The sequence below is a fragment of the Heptranchias perlo genome, chromosome 2, assembly GCF_035084215.1.
Source record: "Heptranchias perlo isolate sHepPer1 chromosome 2, sHepPer1.hap1, whole genome shotgun sequence".
In the NCBI taxonomy this organism is placed as follows: domain Eukaryota; kingdom Metazoa; phylum Chordata; class Chondrichthyes; order Hexanchiformes; family Hexanchidae; genus Heptranchias; species Heptranchias perlo.
The window spans coordinates 74,845,338-74,866,331 of record NC_090326.1 but is presented as its reverse complement, the minus strand read 5'-3'; the positions used below and the strand labels follow the sequence as shown (position 1 = coordinate 74,866,331).

Below are 20,994 nucleotides of genomic sequence, written 5' to 3'. Positions count from 1 at the left end.
CTGGAGTATTGTGTGCAGTTTTGGTCTCCTTATCTGAGGAAGGATGTCTTTGCCATGGAGGGAGCGCAACAAAGGTTTACCAGACTGATTCCTGGGATGGCAGGACTGACGTATGAGGAGAGATTGGGTCGACTAGTCCTATATTCATTGGAGTTGAGAAGAATGAGAGGTGATCTCATCGAAACATATAAAATTCTAACAGGACTAGACAGACTAGATGCCGGGAGGATGTTCCCGATGGCTGGGGAGTTCAGAACCAGGGGTCACAGTCTCAGGATACGGAGTATGCCATTTAGAACCGAGATGAGGAGAAATTTCTTCACTCAGAGAGTGGTGAACCTGTGGAATTCTCTACCACAGAAGGCAGTGGAGGCCAAGTCATTAGATGTATTCAAGAAGGAGATAGATATATTTCTTAATGCTAAAGGGATCAAGGGATATGGGGAAAAAGCGGGAACAGGGTACTGAGTCAGACGATCAGCCATGATCATTTTGAATGGCGGAGCAGGCCCGAAGGGCCGAATGGCCTACTCTTGCTCCTATTTTCTATGTTTCTGGACCTCTACCTTTGCCTGATCGCTGGATCCACTCACTTGTGCCTCTTCCTCACTCCCATCAGTAACAGCATCCCTCCATGCAGCAACAACAATCTCTGTGTCAGCCAGCAATCGGGATGTCAGGATTATCAACACCTCGTGTCTGCTGACAGTCGGAACAGAGAATTCATGCATTCAAAGAGGGTCACTACTTCAGAGTCAGCTGGTCAAGTCTGTGAGGGATCTCCGACTGTGCCAGATGCAATTGCTTCCTCTGCTGGTGGGATGAATTACTAGCACCGAAAGCGATTGGCAATGGATTCTGCTTTTAGATACAGGCGCTTTAAGGGAGGTTCACATTTGTCAACTAAAAAAGGCAACGTTTCTGTTTTGTGATCCTTTCCAATTCTTTTGGTTGTTTCTTAGGTACAGGCAGAATAACAACACCAGGAAAACATCAGAGGTTTTTAGAATTCCTAATCACCAGCAGCTTTTTTTTAATCCCCAGTCACTTATACGAACCATGTCAGGAATTTCACTCTTTAGCTTTTTTTCCCCTACCTGAGCGTGTTCTGTTGGTGAAAGCAAGTGGCCTGCTTGGATGCAGCTTGTACAAAAGACCAGTTTCATCAGCATTGAAGATGTCTTCAGGTTTATAACAGGATAACATTTCAAGATTTTTTATGATACATTCAGATGCCAACACTTTCTGTGGGAATGATGTTTGCCTCCCCATGTGTGAACTTGCACTTGATTGTGTGATGGTTTTTGAAGTAGTTAATCCACAATTCAGAAAAAGGGTTCGTTACAAATTCTTCATTCACTTTTTCCAGCAAGATAAAGTTGGATAACCCAAGACAGTTATCTGCTACAAGCTGCTTTAACCAGGCTGAATTGAAATTAAAGAACAAATTTCACTGGTCAGCATTCATTTGGGGTGGGAATTCAAATTTGAATTAACCAATAAGTTGAATTAACCAATGAGAATTAAGAGGTTCAAGTTGAGTGATGACTTTTCAATGCATTTTCAATGGGAGGCATTATTTGCAAAATTTCAGTTTGATTTAAAATATAATTTGAATTTATCAACTTGGAAATAAGAGTAGGTTATGTTGGATGAAATTCATGATGGTATATCCCTAACAGTTAGATAATGCTGCTCTCCACACGTGTGGTAGAAATATTGAATAACTGCGTTAGAGCTTGGTACAGAGCTGTAACGCGATCAAGGGTCTCAGATGTCATAAACCGCAAGAGTAAAGCTGCAGCATTTTAGAGAGAGTGAATACAATGGAGAAAAATACACCATTTTCAAATTTTATTTTGTACTGAATGATCCTTCGTTAATTTGCTAAAGATATTATAAATATTTTAGTTTTATGTTGGTTATTTCTAGTGGCTGGAATCTATAAAATTCTCACTTTACTTTTTGTTTCTATGTGACACTAATATCATAAACTGAGGTACCACTGCTGTTATCAGTAGTAGTAAAGCTGTTGGGAAGCCAGCGAGGCCACTGAAGGTAAGTGAAGAAACTTTCCTTAGTGGGACCAGGAGCAGCAGGACTGATTCTCCAGGCCCCGCAAAGAAAGTTCGGGCTTCTGCTGCCCCGAGTTCCCCACCCCAGCTGCGACACCCTCGGAATGCTCCCCTCCCCCACTTATCTTGCAGCCAGCAGCCTTCTCTTGGGGCCGGCACATGGTCTTCAGGCTGCCCGATCTTCATTGCCCACCCGCCTGTTGGTCAGCTTTCTGCCTAAAACGGCCAAACAGCTGACCAGATGCATTCAAATGGAGCCTGGCAGTTAACATCTGCCAGGCCAGCGACTCAAGCTCCAGCTTGGGAATGTCGTTTGCTCCTACCGGGTTCCTGCTGGGAGTTAAAATAGGGCCTATAGACTCATAAAAAACTGGGGAAGATTCTTCTGCTAGAATAAGGCATCCAGATTTAGTAAAAACTGGGAGCCAATCACCGATAATTCAACCTAAATGAGTACCAGTATCAAAGTGGCTTGTAATGAGTACAGATTGATGACTCAGCTAACTTCCTTCAGTAATTGGGCCCACAGTGTGATGTAAACCAGTCTGCATAATAACATCCATGTTTTCAGTGCTCTGTATCCTTCTGGCACTCCCTAACTCTTCGGGCAGATGGGTTGAGGCTCCAACTTCTGAACATTACTATTGACGTGCCCCTTTCTTTCAGATTATTGCACAGATCTCATGCATCTTTTCACGAGTTGCCCTGTTGAGGTTTCTGCTCTGGAGTTGTGTTCATCCCTAATATGTCATCTGGACACTTGTTATGCTTCTCAAGTTTTCCTCTAATGAACTGTATAATTGCATTGCAATCTTCTGAGTCATCAAAGTCCACCCTCTTCTCAGACACCACAATGATTTCATTCCCTGGAGCAGTGCTGAGAGTCATCTATGAAGAATGTAGATTTGATTCACTAGTGGATCTCCCAGGGCATTGCTCATGGTAAGTTAAAGGATACACTGTTTCATATCGATAGGATCATGAACCCTTATAATGCATAATATTTTATTATATAATATAGTTGATTTCTTGTGCCTGCACTCATGGTCAAAATAAAATCATGGGGGAGAATTCTGACAGGATTCTCCCCATTTCCCACCAATAAGTTGAATTAACCAATAAGAATTAAGAGGTTCAAGTTGAGTAATGACTTTTCAATGCACTTTCAATGGGAGGCATTATTTGCAAAATTTCAGTTTGATTTAAAATATAATTTGAATTTATCAACTTTGAAATAAGAGTAGACTATGTTGGATAAAAGTGTATGCCCTTCTCCTTCATTCCATGATGGTATATCCCAACAGTTAGGTACTGCTGCTCTCCCACACGTGTGGTAGAAATATTGAATAACTGCTTTAGAGTGTGGTACAGAGCTGTAACGTGATCAAGGGTCTCAGCATAACTTCAGTGGAAAATCGTCGGAAACCTCGAAGAAATGGCAAAAACGGATATTTACACTGTTTCTCTGAGGGTTCTGCTGAACTTACGACAGTGGACTGGGGGAATAACAGCAGAAATTCCAGGCACATGTCTTCTCCTGTAATTGTTTCCCTGCTTTTTTCCCACTCTTAATTCTTTTTGATATTTTGTTGTCTTTCTATTTGCCTTTCATTCTTTCTTTCATTATTTCTGTTGGCTCTTTTCACACTTTTCTCTATAAGGTGTCTGTCTCTCTGTTTATCTAACTCTCTTTCTGTATGTCTGCCTTTCACTGTGTCTCCCCTGTCTCCTGTTTGTCTCCCAATCTCTTTGTGTGACTCTCAAACATGTTCCTTTACTAATGTTATCAATTTTGATGCCTTACTTTTGTTAAACCTCGAGGTACACAGTGAGATGCAAGACAACACTTACTGGGTCAGGGGTCAGCACTAAGATCGGTTGTGTACAAAACTTACAGGAACTGGTGTAACTCAATGGATGAGAGAAAAACTACGGGAAGGGATTGGGTTTGCGATTGGGTTCACGAGGAGGGAGAAAATGGAGAGACTTGGGAAGGCACGAAGGAGGGAATGGATGGAGGGAGCAAATTGCCGGAAGCGAGTGGCCAGCTTTGGGACTGTAACAGGTAGCTTGGGAGTAATTGATGGAGGTGAGAACTCAGTATAACAAGAGTCTGGGAGCATTAGTGAGTCGTGGGGCATGGAAACAGTTAAGAAAGGGAAATTCAGAGGACTCGGGAGGGGGGATATGGTGTCCAAGCAATTGGTGGAGAAGGGAGGGCTGGAGCTAATGTATATTCATGGCAGGGGATGGGAGCTGAGGCCAGTGATCACTTGGCAGAGGGTATGGAGCACAGGGGAGCAATGATCATGGGGGCTGAGAGAAGTGTGTTCCTTCGGCTGTTATTTGAATAGAGGGGGTGTTAGACATACATTTCTTGGGTCCATTAGTGGGAAGGAGCAGAGGGTTTGGGATGACTATCATCATGGAGGAAAGGGTGAAATCGGGGCACAGCATGGTAGTGTCCAATGACTACATATGCCACTTTGTGGATGTTAATGTTAAATGCTCATTCTACACTCAAGATGAAGCAACCTTTCATGTATATCTGCAGTGCCAGAGTTTGCAGCTGCTATTCTATCATCTGAGGGGAGTTATTTCTTAACTTCTGGCTAGTCTTTTCACCAACATTGCAAATTTTTGGTTACCCATATGGAGGGTAGCGGATCAGAGGACGACCTGTTGGGTTTGCTCCTAGGCCTGATCAAATCCACCATGAAGAGACCCAAGGTCCCTGGAGAAGGTCTCTCCAACTGTTTGCCCATGTTCAGATCTCTGCCAGGGTGAACATAAGAAATAGGAGCAGGAGTAGGCCATACGGCCCCTCGAGCCTGCTCCGCCATTCAATCAGATCATGGCTGAACTTCGACCTCAACTCCACTTTCCTGCCCAATCCACATATCCCATGATTATCCTAGAGTCCAAAAATCTATCGATCTCAGCCTAGAATATACTCAATGACTCAGCATCCACAGCCCTCAGGGGTAGAGTATTCCAAAGATTCACATCCCTCTGAGTGAAGAAGTTCCTCTTCATCCCATTCTTAAATGGCCGACCCCATATCCTGCGACTATGCCCCCTAGTTCTAGACTCTCCAGCCAGGGGAAACAACCTCTCAGCATCTAACCTGTCAAGCCCCCTCAGAATCTTATATGTTTCAATGTGATCACCTCTCATTCTTCTAAACTCCAGACAGTATAGGCCTATTCTACTCAACCTTTCCTCATAGGACAACCCTCTCATCCAAGGAATTTTTTAATTTTTATTCATTCATGGGATGTGGGCATCGCTGGCAAGGCCAGCATTTATTGCCCATCCCTAATTGCCCTTGAGAAGATGGTGGTGAGCCGCCTTCTTGAACCGCTGCAGTCCGTGAGGTGAACGTTCTCCCACAATGCTGTTAGGTAGGGAGTTCCAGGATTTTGACCCAGCGACGATGAAGGAACGGTGATATATTTCCAAGTCGGGATGGTGTGTGACTTGAAGGGGAACATGCAGGTGGTGTTGTTCCCATGTACCTGCTGCCCTTGTCCTTCTAGGTAGTAGAGATCGCAGGTTTGGGAGGTGCTGTCGAGGAAGCCTTGGTGAGTTGCTGCAGTGCATCCTGTGGATGGTACACATTGCAGCCACAGTGCGCTAGTGGTGAAGGGAGTGAGTGTTTAGGGTGGTGGATGGGGTGCCAATCAAGTGGGCTGCTTTGTCCTGGATGGTGTCGAGCTTCTTGAGTGTTGTTGGAGCTGCACACTTCAAGGCAAGTGGAGAGTATTCCATCACACTCCTGACTTGTGCCTTGTAGATGGTGGAAAGGCTTTGGGAGTCCGGAGGTGCGTCACTCACTGCAGAATACCCAGCCTCTGACCTGCTTTTGTAGCCACAGTATTTATATGGCTGGTCCAGTTAAGTTTCTGGTCAATGGTGACCCCCAGGATCTTGATGGTGGGGGATTCAGCCATGGTAATGCCGTTGAATGCCAAGGGGAGGTGGTTAGACTCTCTCTTGTTGGAGATGGTCATTGCCTGGCGCGAATGTTACTTGCCACTTATCAGCCCAAGCCTGGATGTTGTCCAGGTCTTGCTGCATGCGGGCACGGACTGCTTCGTAATCTGAGGGGTTGCGAATTAATCTAGTGAACCTTCGTTGCACTGCCTCTAAGGCACATACATCCTTCCTTAGATAAGGAATCAGTACTCCAGGTGAGGTCTCACCAAAGTCCTGTACAACTGTAGTAAGACTTCCTTGGTCTTATATTCCAACTCCCTTGCAATAAAGGCCAACATGCCATTTGCTTTCCTAATTGCTTGCTGTACCTGCATCCTAACTTTTTGTGTTTCTTGTACGAAGACACCCAAGTCTCTCTGAACACCAACATTTAATAGTTTCTCACCATTTAAAAAATATTGTTTTTCTATTCTTCCTACCAAGGTGAATAACCTCACATTTCCCCACATTATATTTCATCTGCCACATTCTTGCCCACTCACTTAACCTGTCTATATCGCTTTGCAGACTCTTAGTATCCTCCTTACAGCTTACTTTCCCACCTAACTTTGTATCGTCAGCAAACTTGGATACATTACACTAGGTCCCTTCATCTAAGTCATTAATATAGGTTGTAAATAGCTGAGGCCCAAGTACCGATCCTTGCGGCACTTCATTATTTACATCCTGTCAACCTGAAAATAACCCATTTATTCCTACTCTCTGTTTTCTGTCCGTTAACCAATCCTCTATCCATGCTAATATATTAGCCCCAACCCCATGAGCCCTCACCTTGCATAACAACCTTTTATGTGGCACCTTATCAAATGTCTTTTGAAAATCCAAATATACTACACCCACTGGTTCCCCTTTATCTACCCTGCTAGCTTACATCCTCAAAAAACTCTAATAAATTTGTCAAACACAATTTCCCTTTCATAAAACCATGTTGACTCTGCCTAATCATATTATGATTTTCTAACTTCCCAAGTTACCACTTCCTTAATAATGGATTCCAGCATTTTCACGACGACCAATGTCGGGCTAACTGGCCTGTAGTTCCCTGTTTTCTCTCTCCCTCCTTCCAAACTGCTGGGACCGTTTTAGAATCTAGGAAATTTTGGAAGATTATAATCTCGTTTAGAACCCTCAGATGTAGGCCATTAGGTCCAGGGGATTTATTGGCTTTTAGTCCCATTAGTTTCACAAGTACTTTTTCTCTATTGATATTAATCATTTTAAGTTCTTCACTCTCATTAGCCCCTTGGTTCCCCACTATCTCTGGTGTGCTTTTTTGTGTCTTCTACTGTGAAGACAGATACAAAATATTTATTTATTGCATCTGCCATTTCCTGATTCCCCATTATAATTTCTACTGTCTCAGCCTCTAAGGGACCAACATTTACTTTTGCTACTCTCTTCCTTTCTGCATACTTGTAGAAGCTCTTACAATCAATTTTTATATTTCTTGCTAGTTTACTTTCATATTCTAATTTCTCTCTTTTTATCAAATTTTTGGTCGTCCTTTGTTGATTTCTAAAACTTGCCCAATCCTCAGGCTTACTACTCTTCTTGGCACCATTATAGGCCTCTTCTTTTAATCTAATACTATCCTTATCTTCTTTAGTTAGCCACGGGTGGATCACTTTTCCCGTAGAGTTTTTATTTGTCAATGAAATGTGTATTTGTTGAGAATTTTGAAATATTTCTTTGAATGTTTGCCATTTCTTATCAACCATCATACCCTTTTATCTAATTTCCCAATCTATCTTAGCCAACTCGCCCCTCAAAAGCACATAATTGGCTTTATTTAAGTTTAAGGCTCTGGTTTCTGACTTAAGTATGTCACTCTCAAACTCAATGTGAAATTCTATCATATTGTGATCACTCTTCTCCAGAGGATCCTTTACTATGAGACTACTAATTAACCCTGTCTCATTACACAAGACAAGATCTAAAATTGCCTGTTCCCTGGTTGGTTCCACGATGTATTGTTCTAGGAAACCGTCTCGAATGAATTCCATGAACTCATCCTCCAGACTACCTTTGCCAAGTTAATTTGTCCAGTCTATATGAAGATTAAAGACTGCACGATTACTGCATTACCTTTGTTACAAGCTCCTATTATTTCATGATTAACACTCTGTCCAACGGTGTAGCTACTATTAGGGGGCCTATAAACTATTCCCACCAGAGTTTTCTGCCCCTTGTTATTTCTTATTTCCACCCATATGGATTCTACTTCCTGATCTTCCGAGCCAAGATCTTTTCTCACCACTAACCTTATATCATCCTTTATTATTAGGGCTACACCCCCTCCTTTTCCATTCTGCCGGTCTTTTCTAAACGTCATGTATCCTGGAATATTTAGTTCCCAACCTTGGTCACTTTGCAACCATGTCTCTGTAATAGCTATTTGATCAAACCCATTTATCTCTATTTGTGCAACTAATTCGCCTATCTTGTTACGAATGCTCCGTGCATTCAGATAAAGAGTCTTTAGTTTTGACTTTTTACTGTTTTTTCCTGCTTTGACCTTACTTGCTGATGCTCTATTATTGGTAAACTCTCTGTCACTTCCTGCCACACTCTGCTTATCTTTATCCAAATTACTACACTGCTTTGCTGCCTTGACTTTTCTCATTAGTTTAAAACCCTATTTACAGCCTTAGTTATTCGATTCGCCAGGATGCTGGTCCCACCCTGGTTTAAGTGAAGCCCGACCCAACAGAACAGCTCCCTATTTCCTCAGTACTTGTGCCAGAGCCCAATGAATAAAAACTCCTGTCCTACACCACACTTTGAGCCACACATTTAACTCTCTGATCTGTTTGACCCTATGCCAATTTGCACATGGCTCAGGTAGTAATCCAGAGATTATCATCTTTTGAGGTTCTGCTTTTCAATTTAGACCCTAGCTCCTCAAACTCCCTCAGCAGAATTTCATTCCTAGTTCTACCTATGTCATTGGTTCCTACATGGACCATGACAACTGGATCCTCCCCCTCATGCTCCAAGTTCTTTTCCAGCCATGAGGAGATGTCCTTAACCCTGACACCGGGCAGGTAACACAGCCTTCGGGACTCTTGGTCGCGGCTGCAGAGAACAATGTCTATCCCCCTGACTATACTATTCCCTACCACTACCACATTCCTTTTTACTCTCCCCACTTGAATGGCCTCCTGTACCACAGTGCTGTGGTCAGTTTGCCCATCCTCCCTGCAGCCCTTGTTCCTATCCAGACAGGCAGCAAGTACCTCGTACCTGTTGGACAAGATCAAGGGCTGAGGCTCCTCCATCACTGTATCCTGGGTCCCCATACCTGCCTGTCTCACAGTCACATCCTCCTGTCCTGCAGTCACATCCTCCTGTCCCTTATAATTGAACAAATCTAAATTACTACCTATCCTAAGGGGTGTGACTGCCTCCTGGATCAAAGTGTCCAGATAACTCTCCCCCTCCCTGATGCACCGCAATGTCTGCAGCTTGGACTCCAGCTCAACAACTCTGAGCCGAAGTTCCTCGAGTTGCAGACACTTACTGCAGATGTGGTTGCTCGGGATATCGCTGGTCTCCACAAACTCTCACATGCCGCAGTTACGACACACCACCTGCCCTGCCATCCCTATCTAACCATTTTTTAATTAATTAGTTCAAGTTTTTATTCAATCGATTATTCACATTTTGAATAATTAGTTAATATGAGTTAAGTTATTAATTTAATAAACTAATAGCAGGTATATTTTCTCAGCTCTTAATTTAACCCACTGCCCTAAGTTAGAGAGCAAATAAAACAGGGAAAACACCTACCTGCTCTCCTGTAACACCATTCTTTGAAATTTCTGCCTGTGTGAGTGGGGCCTCCCTCCGCTCACCCCTCGGACTCTCCGCTCACCCCTCGGACTCTCCTCTTGTTCCGGGGCCTTCATTTATGCTCTACTTACCATAGAACATAACCGTGCAGTGTCCATTGGTTCACTAAAAGCTTTCCACGGCCGGTCGGCATCGCAGGACATCAAATCGGCTCCATCTTTGCAATTGTTGTGTGACTAGGTTACTACACGCACTTCCAATTTGAACAGGTTGCCAGAGTGAAATTAGCACTCACCCATCCCTTTAAATGCAGTTACCGTGTGGCATGGGAGAAAAACGGGGGGAAACTTAGAAAGTAAAATACTCTCAAAACAATCATTTCAAAAATGCTGTTTTGTCATTTCAAGTTACCCTACAAGTGTTTGATATATGAATGTAGTGAGTGATATGTCACCAATATTGTTGTAAATAAACTAACCAGAGTCAGTCAATTCTCTTTTTTCCTCAAAATGTGGAAAACAAGGACCTCCCCTACCGTGGTTCTATGACAGTTGAGTTAAAAGGGGTACAGCTCCACACTTTTTTTTTGCTTTTGTTTCGTTTGTCATCTTGGTTTGAGAGATTTTTTAAGGTTATTGAACCTTACCCTCCTTTTCTCTGAATCCTTAGTGACAGTGGATATTTCATTAGCTGTTTGGTGGTTACTTCAGCCCAAATACTTCAACACCCTGATGATTTGGGGCGTTTAGCTGGAGACACTATGAAGTTTTCTTCCTGTTTCCTGATAACTCCTGCACTGGAACTTTCAATTCTCTTTCTCTGAATTGTGACTTCCTGGTAACTTTATTTCTTGAGTGCATTTTGGAGAATTTATGGGTAGCAAAAACTGAGCCTGATGATCAAGTGATTCAATCCCAGTTGCTAAAGCAACGAATAAGATAATTTAATTTATCGTCATGCAGCTTATGTTATGACCAGTGGTATACTATCATGCAAAAATGATCTAATGCCATCATGCAGGTGGATTCTCCCTGTATCTTGACATTTGTTCAATTTTTCCTCATGTTTTGTTTAAAAAAAAATGCACATCACTTTAAGCAAGTAAAGTGGTAGAAGATATTAATTGCAAGTGTAAGATATACAGCAGCAATTTTACCAGTCTCAATTAGTCCTATTTTCAATTGACAATAAATGCACATCTTATTATTCATTGTTGTTTCATTTGGGAACAAGAGATAAAATGGTCATTAAAGGAATATTGTTAAAAAAGCAAGTCATAACATTTTAAAGTGTATATATAGCCAGATTGTACTTATACCCGTTCACTGCACTGCAGGCAGCACGTTAAATTTGTGCTGCTTACTGTGTGCAGCCAGCGCTACCCGTGCTGTTCATTGGCTGCACGTATCAGGAGGGGTGCCGCTATGGGGAGTTGACAGCGCTATTTAAAGGCAGTCTGCACCTCTTAAAAGGGAGGTGCATTGTGGCTGGAAGAAATGGTGGACGTCATTTGTGAGCTGAATCTGAACTTATACTTTGAGGAATGGCTGAACCTGCGAGAGAGCATGCACCAAGGTTCTCTGATGCTGCACTGGAGGTTTTGGTGCAGGAGGTGACGAGGAGGAGGGGCATCCTATATCCGCAGGAGGTCCTCAAGACATATGCTGAGAAGGCTGTGGGAGGAAGTAGCAGAGGAGGTCAAAGGTAGGACTGTAGCTACATGAACATGGATGCAGTGCAGAAAGAAGTTTAATGATCTGACAAGAGTTTTCAAGGTAAGATCAATCTTCAAATGGCATAGCCTGACAGCTGCACCACTAGCCTCATCAACTGTTAAATTCACAACACCCCCATTCCCCACCTACCACTGTTGAAAAGGGCTTCCAGGGCATAACAGCCCAGCAATGTGTTCTCCAACACATCACTAAGAGTGCTATGGGGCTGCCCTGGGAGAGTGGCGGTGGATCCATGGAAGAGGAACCTGCTGTCCTCTCTCAGGATGACGTCATTCCTGCTGCCACCCCTGACACTCCACCAGTACACTTGCTATTGCCTGTTAGCCAGCCGGCCCAGACTGCTGCAGCCCATGCTGAGATGGTGCAGTCTAAAGCTGGTCTCTCTAGGACCAGAGCTGCTTGAGGTCGCTCTCCAAGGCCATTTGCACTCTCCTCAATTGAAGATCAGCAGCCTTCCACCTCGCAAACTCCAGCCACTGGGGAAGCACCTCATAGAAGCACTAGGAAAGGCAAAGGCACACGGAAGACAGGCACGAAGGAAATGCACAAGGGTGATTAGTTTCATAATGTATGGATGATGTAGTGGTTCACTTGATAAATTTGGATTTGACTTTGCATTTGGTGTTGGTTTTTATGTGTGAGATCAACTGAGGGAGGTACCAATAATTGTTGTCAGAAAGAGGACGATGTGATGGTCAGTAAGAGAGGAAAGGTAAGGAGTATGGGTCTGTTGGTGAATGGGGATGTGGAGTTGAGTTTACTGGAATTGCTCTTGAATCAACTGATTATGTAGAGCCCTGGCAGAAAGGGGCTGTCTACGTTACAACCTCCCTTCCTCCTCTTCCACTTACTCCTCCTCCTCGGCTTGTCACCTGACAGGTGGTGGCAAGGGCTATTCCCTCATAATGGTCAGTTTGTGCGGCATGTAGCATACTACCACAAATCTGGATACCCACTCAGCTGAGTACTGCATAACTCCTCCTGAACAGCCCAGGCAGCGGAAGCACTGTTTGAGGATGCCGATTGTTGTATGATGTTCCTTGTGGCAGCACGGCTCTCATTTTAGGCCTACTATGTAGGTGTGAGCAAGTTCCTGACTGGAGTCATCAGCCATGTAACGAGGGTATAACCCTTGTCGCCCAGTAGCCAGCCTTTAACTTGCAGTGGCACAGAGGTCTGCCTCAGAATGAATGAATCATGACTGCTGCCAGGATAGCGGGCATTTACTTGCATGAGGCATTGCCTGAGGTCACAAACTACCTGCACATTGAGAGAGTGGAATCCTTTTCAGTTGATGAATATTGCAGAGTTGACATGAGGAGCATGCAAGGCAATGTGCATGCAGTCAATGACACCTACACCATGGGGAAACCTGCAATGCATGCAAAATCTTGAGCTCTTTTCTCCTGCTTGTCTCTGGCATGTGGGAATGAGATGTAGGTGTTTTGCATAGTAGAGAGAGCCTCAGTGACTTCCCTTATACAGCAGTGTACTACAAACTGTGAGATGTTACTGATATTTCCTGTTGCAGCTTGAAATGAGCCAGTGGCATAACAATTTAGAGCAATGGTGACCTTGGCAGCCACAGGCAGTGCTGTCCCTGCCCTGCTTTGAGGCTGTGGCAGCTGACATATCTCAGTGACTGCCTCCTTGGTGAAGTGAAGGCGTTTCATGTACTGCTCCTTACTAAAGTTGAGGTAAGAGAATTGTTCCCTGAAGACTCTCTGCTGATATGGACATTACTGAGTGCTCTGTTCCTCCTCCTCTTCTTCCCTCTCCTAGTAGCTTGTCCTGCTCCCTTCATTCTCCCAGTCATGTTCTATGCCTAGAGGAAACCTTACCAGGCCACCCATGCCTGGAGGCAACTGCTTTGTGCAGTATATTATGAGGCACAAACAGGTATGCAAAAGATTAATGAATATTTGAACAACTCTAGAAATGCTTCAGAAATACCCACAAGTCGAACAGCAACCAGAAGAAATAATTCAACAACTAACTAAGTACTGCATGACCCCTTTAAATAGAGCTCCTTCATACTGTTTAACATCATGTTCTGCTGAGCAAGGTAAGGACAGGCATTGCACACTGATTTGCACATGATCTGCCTGCTCTGCATGCTGTTGGCAGAAGACAGGCGCCTTTAGCAAGATGGCGTGCTGTGCACGTCCTGTCGGAAGTGTGCACGCGCATCTTGGACTCCATTTTTGAAGCTTAGGTGGCCGCGTAGCACCTAAAAATGGGCGCCACTTGGCCCAATTTAACCCCCAGTATGTCTGAAAAATGTTCACAATCTGTACTTCACCAACATTCGTTTTATAATTATACAAGACTACTTTTTATCAACCAGAAGCCAGAAAGCAAGCTAAGTATTTTTGAAAACAACACGGTGGGCCAAAGAAAAAAAAGGCCGGGAAATTCTTCCCTGCTGCTCCCGTTCCGCCGGGGTTACTTCACCGGAATTGCGGTGGAACCTCGTTTTATGTGCGTAAACAAAGTTTCCACCACACTTCTGGCGAAATAATGCTGGCCCAGCGGGAGCAGCTCCAAGGAATTTCCCAGCTAGAATATATTAACTAAATCTAGAGTCATTCACATACTACAATTCCTGGATGACAGAATATTGTGGTGGATGCATGAAGTAAAGGGGTAATTTATATGACCATACCTATAAATCTTGGCCAGGATTTTCCAGTTCAGTGCTCCTGGCAGTTGCTGAGAGCACTTATCAGAATATTCCGCACTCTCAGCCCATGATTTTCCAACCACTAATTTTAATGGTCAGAAAATCACAGGCTGGCAGTGCAGAATTTCCTGATGTGTGCTCCCGGTGTTTGCTGAAGCAGAAAATCCCAGCCTTTCCATCTAAATGCTCATTGATACAACAGCTAGTGCAGTGATTTACTCTGCATGCCAAATTTGAAATAAGTGGATTTTCAGCAGACTCTCCTAATGTGGATTTCCTGACATTTTAGCCTAGATTTTCCAATCCAAATCGTCCATCTTACTAGCATAACTCGGGCAGCCTAGATGTGACAATGGATTGGAGTTGCATTCTGCCAGAACTCTGCTCATTTTACTATCTGCCCATTATTTCCAGTGGCTGGGGGAAGCACTCTTATATTTTGGGGTATAGGACATCACCATGTCCTTGCTGTCTTATTTGCATGCACTTTCCCATTTTGGGCATGTTAAGGTTATAAGCCTCACTTTCCATTGCTTCCACCTCATTTGCACTAGTTCATGTTCTTGCCCATATAAAATGGGTGCCCAGTGTAGAAAAGACATAAATTAATTTAAAGAGCCCAGCTGGTAGAATTTAGAGAAACCTAATTTCTGGCTTAATTTTAGTGGGTTTTTTAAAAATGTTGTTGCCAAAGGCCTGCTCTTGGAAGGTTCCTCCACCTGAACCACGAAATTCAGTGAGGTCAGTGGCAGCGTTCCATATCTAGCACAATCCTTGTGGGATCGAGACCCCACAGATTTTTAAAAATTTATTCTCGGGATGTCAGCGTCACTTGCAAGGCCGGCTTTATTGCCCGTTCCTAACAACTGAGCGGCTCACTAGGCCACTACGGAGGGCTGTTAAGAATCAACCACGTAGGTGTGGTACTCGATTCACATATGGGCCAGACTGGGATAAGGACAGTAGGTATCTTTCCCTAAAGGACACTGGTGAACCAGTTGGGTTTTTACAATCATCTGACAACTTCACTTTTACCAGTACCGGCTTTTTAATTCTCGATTTTTTTTTGAACTGAATTCAATTTCTCAAACTACCATGGTGGAATTTGAACTCACATTCTCTGGATTTCAGTCACTCAGAAGAACTCTGGCCCCTGACAGACACCACTGTTTGCATTCCTCCAGTCTGAAAAACATCCATTAACCACTACTCATTGTTTTCTATCCATGTTGCCAAACTTCCTTTAATCTCATGTCCCTTCATTTTATTAAGATGTCTCCTGTGCAGTACCGTATATGCTCCATTCACTGCATTTCCTTTATCAATATACTCCATTATTTCCTCAAAGAACTCTACTAAATTGTCAGACACAACTTGCCTTTTACAAATCCATGCTGGCTGTCCTTAATTAACCCATGTGTTTCCAAATGAGTATTAATATTATGGTCTGCAGCAGCTCATTACTACCGATATGAGGCTAACATGACTGTAGTTACGTGGATTAATCCTTTCTCCCTTTTTGAACAGAGGTGCTATATTAACAACTTCCCGGACCTCTGGCATAACTTCCATATCTATGGATGCTGGAAAGATTGTGATCAGTATCTCAACTATTTCCTCTCTGACTTTCCTCAGCATTTTTGGATGCATGTCATCAGGGCTTGGTGCCTTTTCTACTTTGAGTTCCACCAATTTTTTCAGTACAAATTGCAAGGTTTTGAGAGTAGTCTACTCAAATCTACTTAAGGGTGTGAAATTGCATAGCTCCCCTCTAGTGCGCCTTTGCTCCCTCTAGTTATGTAGCATCTTGTTCTTCATGTTGGCAATTTTCACAGCACAGACATTGACATCCAAGTGCCCACACTTTATCCTTACTTGTGTTGAGTAAATGGATATTCATCATGCATTTAGGTATTTTTTGGTGGCAAGTTTATCCTGTGGTGTTATGGGCATGCATATGAATCTGTAAAAGAACTGAAAGTTTATCTGAGTGCTTTGCATGTGGCCTGAGTAAACCTGTACCAGGTTGAGAGGAAACTCTGTGAGGCATGTGTACTTTGTGTAAGCAAGTGCTTGGTAGTCTTACCTTGACAGTCTTCCTGAAGCTGCTGAACTTTTTCTTATCTCCTCTTAATTCCTGGGGACATTGGAGACTGTTGACCTTTCCACTATCTGCTCCCACGCAATGCAGATGGCTCTCCTGTTAGAAGGGTGCCCTTGTGCCCAAAGGGGGCAACACTCCTGTCCTTGCTCCACCACCATCTCCAGCATTGCATCTGATAATGGGACAATTTTCTTTCAACTTTCCTCCATGTGGCAACAGATTTTTGTGGCTGCCCAAACAACAATTACCCCCCCCCACCCACTTTAATAGCAGCAGCAGCACTTTACCAGCTGCTCCTGACCTGCAGTACGCAAGGTCCAGGCATCAGGCCCAATTCAGGCCAGGAGCTCACAATGAATATTTAAGTAGGGTAACATCAGAAGATTGTGCAAGGTCAGCCTTTCTGAAAACTGGCAACTGCCATGCTCACTGCTATCAGGTTCCTCCACCTCAACAGCGGAACTGGAAATTTACCCTTAAATTTGGTTCAGTATATACTGCATCTTAAGTGAATAATCTAAAATCTAGTAGCACAGCAACTTACACACTCGCTTGAGAACCATAAATTCAAAGGTTGCAGTCCCAATTCTCAAAACTACCAGAGGCACTTGTGAGAAACTGGTCACAGAGAATACATAAAAACATAAGAAATAGGAGCAGGAGTAAGCCATACGGCCCCTCGAGCCAGCACTGTCATTCAATAAGATCATGGCTGATCTTCTACCTCAACTCCACTTTTCCACCCTATCGTCATATCCCTTGATTCTCTTAGTGTCCAAAAATCTGTCGATCTCAGTCTTGAATGTACTCAACAACTGAGCATCCACAGCCCTCTGGGGTAGAGAATTTATTATCAGAGAAGAATGAAAACATATGAGTGGAATATCCCTTTTATTTCTGTTTTGGCAGTGTGAAGCACCAATGGCATGTAAATTACAGAGACGATTATGACATGCACACCTACTCCTCCAGGCAGTGACTGTTACTTGGAGCCAAGAGTCTGCAAATAAATTGAAATAGGGCAGAGGAAAGGGTTTCCAATTGCTGTAAATTCTTACAATAAATTGTGCTACTGGCATAAGATTATCTTTTAAGTAGGGAAGGTCTTCCTCTAGTTAAAAGTATTTTTTTTCCCCTCTAGCTTTTGCTCTGTAACAAACTTCTAGGGTGTGTAAGTAGCCGGGGGTGTCTCACCCTTCAGATTTGCCCCTCTCTCTGGGCCTCTGCTCGATGCCCCCTCAACATTCCAACCAATATTGTGAATGGTGGGTGCAAACTTACCTCCCACATCCATGGCACAGTACAATCAATGCAATTTGTACTGCTATTATTTTAGCACCAAATTCTACTCTGATTTATAGATGGTGCAGTGCTTTGAAGCACAATGTCCTGTGGCATGGAGCATAAAGAGCTGGGTTTATGCCAGTGAATGTCCACTCAATGAGTTACCACCTCAATGGTACCACGATACAGTACGTAGGCCAGGCACTTTCCGAAAGGAGAGAATGTTGGATGAAAATTAATTTGGGTCACTCATATGCACCTCCTAGTGAGAACAGGTCTTTAGCCTATCCTCTTGGGTTGAGGAGGGTGGTTCGTGTAAGAAGACTACAGATGAGACAAGTAGGTGGAAATAAATTAATTACCAAAAGAATAAGATCTATAGAAGCATAAAAGTTTATAGCACAGAAGGAGGCAATGTCTCTGCTGTCTCTTCACTATAGCAATCCAAAATTAATCCCACTGTCCTACACTCTCCCCATAATCTTGTATCTTCCTCTGCTTCAAATGTTTATCCAATTGTCCCCTAAAAGATGCATGGTATCTGCTTCAATCACTCCCTGTGGCAAAACATTCCATGTTCCAAAAATTCTCTGCATTAAGAATTTCTCCTAACATCTTTCCTCACTCTATTTGTAAATTGATGACCTCCCCTACCAGAGGAAATAGTCTTTGCCTATTCACTCCATCAAAACTCTTCATAATTTTAACAACCTCTATGAAATCTCTTAGGTTTTTCTGCTCCTGTCAATGTAGTCCCAGTATCTTAAGTCTCCCATCTAGTTTCCCATCTCTGACATCATCCTGGTAAATCTATGCTGTACGCTCTCAATGGCTTTAATGTCCTTTGTATAACAAAGCTCCTAAAACTGTACAAAGTACTCTAACCTGACCAATGTTCTGTAGAAATTCATCCTTATTTCTTTCTTATATTCTACACCCCTATTTATAAAATACAAAATTCTACAGGATGTTTTTATGGCTTTATCTACCTGTACTTTTTCAGGGATTTATGTAGCAAGGAGAAGGCTGAGGGGTGACCTAATAGAGGTCTTTAAAATTATGAAGGGGTTTGATAGGGTGGATGTAGAGAAGATGTTTCCACTTGTGCTGGAGTCCAAAACTAGGGGCTATAAATATGATAGTCTTTAATAAATTGAATAAAGAATTCAGGAGAAACTTCTTTACTCAGAGAGTGGTTAGAATGCGGAACTTGCTACCGCATGAGTAGTTGTATTTCAACCCGGAGGCCTCGCTGTTTATCCGCACCATTAAGGGTATACCCTCATTCTTTGTTTTTCCTCCCAAAATGTACTAATTCAGACTTATCCACATTAAATCGCATCCTCTACCTGTATGCCCATTCCACTAACATGTTTACGTCTTCTTGGTCTTTTATCAAACCTCACAATTTCCTTAACCTTCTACTTTGGTGTCATCAGCAAATTAAGATTTGATCCCTATATCCAAGTCCAAATCATCTATCTGCACTGAGAACAAAAGTGGACCCAGCACTGACCTCTGGGATACACTACTTCCACTTCTTCTCCAGTCCAAGCAACAACCATTACCGTAACTCATTGTTTCCTTCCAACTTTCTATCCATGCTGCTACATATATCATTCTTATACCATGGGCATGATTTTATCAGGGGTGTGGAGGGGTGGGGGTGGGATTCCTGACGGGAAACCCGGAAGTATGGGTTTTCCGGACATCCGTATGATTTTGACGCAAGGACATGGTTTATTTATTTTTTGTACGTTTTCCTCAGTTGGACGGGAGAAGAGGCCATGAACAAGTAAGTGTTAAATGGGGGGGGGGGGGGGGTTGGTCATTGGAGGGGGGGAGGGGGGATCAGGGGTCACTGGGGGGGGGGGGGGGGGGAGAGGCTCAGTCATCAGGTGTCATGGGGGAGGAGGTGTCATCGAAGGGGGGAGTCGGTCGGTCGAGGGGGTTGGGGGGCTCAGTCATAGGGGATTTGGGGTCGGTGGTGATCGCGGAGGTCGCAGATCGTTGGGGGGGGGTGGAGAGTCGCAGATCATTTTGGGGGGGGGTCGGAGATAGTCAGGTGTGAGGGGTTGAGGGTCGGAGATGGCGGGGCGGGGGGTGAGGGTCGGAGATCGTCAGGTGTGAGGGGGTGAGGGTCGGAGATAGTCAGGTGTGAGGGGTTGAGGGTCGGAGATGGCGGGGCGGGGGGGTGGGGTTGCAGATCGCCAGGTGTGAGGGGGTGAGGGTCGGAGATGGCGGGGCGGGGGATAGGGTTGGAGATCGTCAGGTGTGAGGAGGTGAGGGTCGGAGATGGCGGGGCGGGGGATAGGGTTGGAGATCGTCAGGTGTGAGGAGGTGAGGGTCGGAGATGGCGGGGCGGGGGGTGAGGGTCGGAGATCGTCAGGTGTGAGGGGGTGAGGGTCGGAGATGGCGGGGCGGGGGATAGGGTTGGAGATAGTCAGGTGTGAGGAGGTGAGGGTCGGAGATGGCGGGGCGGGGGGTGGGGTTGGAGATCGTCAGGTGTGAGGGGGTGAGAAAGGGAAAACATTTTTTTTTTTAAATCGCTGCAGGTAAATATTGGCCAAGACACTGGGGAGAGCTCCCCTGCTCTTCTTTGAAATAGTGCCAAGGGATCTTTTACGTCCACCTGAAAGGGCAGATGGGACCACGGTTTAACATCTCATCTGAAAGGTGGCACCTCCGACAATACAGCACTCCCTCAGTATTGCACTGGAGTGTCAGCCTAGATTTTGTGCTCGAGTCTCTGTGTTGGGACTTGAACCCATGACCTTCTAACTCAGAGTCGAGAGTGTTACCACTGAGCCAAGGTTGCACTCTATGCATCTCATATTTGAAGATTTTCCACTGTTGATTTGTCAATCAGTTTGCTAAATTTTTCTGCCCACTTAATTTGGTTTAGATCCTCTTTTATCTCACTGAACTTTGCTTTTTTTTTCCAGTCCATCACCATTATCTTTGACTCTTCATATTCTTTTCTATTCATACATTGAACCTAACCACATTGTGGTCACTACTTCCCAATTGTTCTCCTACTCTCACATCAGTTATTTGCCCCACTTCATTTCCCAGAATTAAATCAAGCAATGCTTCTTCCCTTGTTGCAATATGAACATACTGATGTAGGAAGCATTTTAAAAACTGTTCTACACTTTGACCACATGCATTTACATTTATCCCATTCTATCTTGAGATAATTAAAATGACCCAATATTACTGTCCTGTAGTTCTTACATATATCTCTGAATTGTCTGCTAATCTCTATCTCTATCTCATCTCCACTGTTTAGGGGCCTGTAATGCATGAATTATACCATTT

The 20,994-nt window shown here is 43.9% G+C and overlaps 1 protein-coding gene and 1 long non-coding RNA gene across 4 annotated transcripts in view; one reads left to right on the top strand and one right to left on the bottom strand.

The window, feature by feature from the left end:
- The window catches only part of rpl15 (ribosomal protein L15), a 499,976-nt gene that overhangs the window by 308,077 nt on the left and 170,905 nt on the right, over positions 1-20,994 (top strand). The gene's annotated exons all lie outside the window — the stretch shown is intronic.
- Positions 1-20,994, bottom strand: part of LOC137340501 (uncharacterized) — a 52,116-nt gene that overhangs the window by 8,012 nt on the left and 23,110 nt on the right. Inside the window, exon 4 of one of the 3 annotated variants that reach the window (XR_010966822.1) lies at positions 16,372-16,561. The exons of the other annotated variants lie outside the window; for them this stretch is intronic. This is a non-coding gene — a long non-coding RNA (uncharacterized lncRNA). The remainder of the gene's footprint in view (positions 1-16,371; positions 16,562-20,994) is intronic. 3 annotated transcript variants of the gene reach the window in all.